Genomic DNA, 2,697 nt, shown 5'->3' with positions numbered 1-2,697 from the left:
TCTTAGGGACTAAAAGGACTATATCCCCATTTTGTCCTATGGACTAGAAGGACAATTCAAAATACATAAAAAAATATAAAATAATTGAATTTATTTTATTTTACTTATTATACCCTTGCAGAGGGTATTATAAAATTGGTCAGATGTTTGTAACGCACAGAAGGAGACGTTTCCGACCCCATAAAGTATATATACTCTTGATCAGCATGAGAAGCTAAGTCGATATAGCCATGTCCGTCTGTCCGTCTGTCCGTCGGTGCGTACGCGTTTTACTCAGCCATCTTAAGAGCTATCGGGATGAAATTTTTTTTGGGAGCTTTTTTTTACCCGTGTGAGATAAAGTATGAAAATCTTTGGGATCGGACCACTATATCATATAGCTCTAGAAGAAACATTTTTGCAAAAATTGGAGTATCCCCATGAAATTTACCAATATGATAGTAATAGATATAAAATCTCAGATCCCAAAATTTGAATCTGATCCGATAAATAGAACACAAGTTACAGTCAATATAAATCGGTTCAAACGCTTCCGGCAGCGCTGCTTGCTGCCTACTACTGCCATCATCAAATCAACAGAGCACACGCATACACACACAGACGCAACGCTACATGAACTGTATGTGTATGCGTGCCGTGCTTTGCTTAGAAAATGATGGAAGAAGAAAAACTTGTGGTAAAAAGAGAAATAATATTTTGTTTGTGTATTGATGAATTGAGTTGCAGGGAAAGAAATTTCAAAAAGGAAAAATATTATTGCCAAGTATACTGCAAGGGTATATAAACTTCGGCATAGCCGAAGTTAGCTTCTTTGATATTTTTTTATTAAGCTTATTTAACAGCTGCTGCTTCAATTTTCAATTTTTTGTTTTGTTGTCCATATTTTAAGCTCAGGCCATTGCATTCTGAAGCCCAATTTCCGGAGGCTGCCCGGGAAAGTGTTTTAAACTGCTTCTGGAATAAAAAAATTTAAGATATTAGAAATGAAATTAATTATAATATCAAAACTAACGTTTTTCAGTAATTAATGTACTTACCGAGAAGAATGTTCAAAGCCTTTAGATAGGTTCCAAGGCTCAACTTTTTGTGTTTCTTATCCAGGTTGTGGTTCTTCACAAGAGGGAGTTGTCTCCAGCTACTTGAGAGGTCTGCAAATATAAAAAAGAATTAAAATTTTGTGCTTTTCATACAACAGCTGTGTACTTACTAGCTTTTATGAATTTCCGACGTAATGCTGTTCTTGAAGTCAATTATTTCTAAACCAGTTGCTAATGTTTTTTTTTTGTGAGAAAAAAAATTAAATTATTACAAAATAAAAAAAAAATTTTATCTTTTGGCACAGCCCGGGGTCGAACTCGCATTTAATTTTGTTGGCAAAATACTTTGTTTTCCTTTCACTCTCTGTACTCATATTTTCTTACTCTTTTGATTAGCATTCGATTATAAATAATGCTATTAATTTAATTTAATACTTTGCCAACAAAATTACTATTCCCTATTTGTGTATATTATAGATAATATTTAAATAGCACTTACCTTTATTTATATCAAAAATCAATTACAAATCACTAATAATTTTTCACTGCCGTCGGCTAACCGAAAAACGCTGGCAGAATTTTTCTCTGCCGACGTCCGTGGCTCGGACAATTGGGCGACATTGTCAACGGCGACAATTTGGTACTAAAGGGTACAGACATATGTATGTATGCGTAGTTATATAAAATTTATGTGAAATCCATATTGATAGGAAATAAAACGACTTATCATGTTTAATTAGTTTATGGTTTCCATTTAAACACATTTTGTATTGGATTTCAATTTAGTCGTTATTAAATTGATGTTATAATATCCCTTCAGTATCAAATTGTCGCCGTTGACAATGTCGCCTTATTGTCCGAGCCACAGACGTCGCACATAGGTAGATTTTGCAAAATTAGGCGGCCAAAAACATTTTTTCAATAAAATCCACTTTAAATGGAAAAAATAATTAAATATTATTGTTTCCTATAAAAATACATTAATTTCCTATTAAAATACATTAATTTTTTTTAACTTAATACTAAAATAGCAAGGTTTTCTATTGAATATGGGTTAACTTTAAATGAAACATTACAAAAGTTGGCTTTATCTATTAGATTATATTATTATTTTTAAATTCAGAGTTACATAATATTATTTAAAAAAAACGAATATGTTTATTCTGCTTCCGAGTCCAAATCGTGATGCTCAGCACTATCATTTGGCTCAGCAGGAATGAGCATATTTATGGTTTCCCTTAAAAATGGTTCATGTGATTTTTTATACCCTTGCTGAGGTTAGTATAAAATTGGTCAGATGTTTGTAACGCACAGAAGGACACGTTTCCGACCCCATAAAGTATATATATTCTTAATCAGCATGAGAAGCTGAGTTGATATAGCCATGTCCGTCCGTCCGTCCGTCCGTCCGTCCGTCCGTCCGTCCGTCCGTCCGTCTGTGCGTATGCGTTTTACTCAGCCGTCTTAAGAGCTATCGGGCTGAAATTTGTTTTCGGGGTTTTTTATTACCCGGGAAAAATAAAGTATGAAAATCATCAGGATCGGACCACTATATCATGTAGTTCTAGAAGAACTAGAAGAAACATTTTTATAAAAATTGGAGTATGCTATGAAATTTACATATGTGATAATATTGGATATAAAACCCCAGATCCCAAAA

General features: G+C 33.4%; 1 long non-coding RNA gene across 1 annotated transcript; it reads right to left on the bottom strand.

Moving 5' to 3' along the window:
• Window positions 1–1,043: 1,043 nt before the first annotated feature.
• LOC124461042 lies at window positions 1,044–1,554 on the bottom strand. The gene is made up of 3 exons (XR_006954901.1): window positions 1,537–1,554; window positions 1,208–1,268; window positions 1,044–1,148 (listed from the first exon to the last, which is right to left on the bottom strand). It is a non-coding gene; the product is annotated as an uncharacterized LOC124461042 (long non-coding RNA).
• Between the last annotated feature and the right edge of the window lie 1,143 nt (window positions 1,555–2,697).

The sequence above is a fragment of the Drosophila willistoni genome, unplaced genomic scaffold (assembly GCF_018902025.1).
Source record: "Drosophila willistoni isolate 14030-0811.24 unplaced genomic scaffold, UCI_dwil_1.1 Seg190, whole genome shotgun sequence".
In the NCBI taxonomy this organism is placed as follows: domain Eukaryota; kingdom Metazoa; phylum Arthropoda; class Insecta; order Diptera; family Drosophilidae; genus Drosophila; species Drosophila willistoni.
The sequence above is the reverse complement of the archived record's forward strand: the minus strand, read 5'-3'. Positions and strand labels throughout refer to the sequence as shown.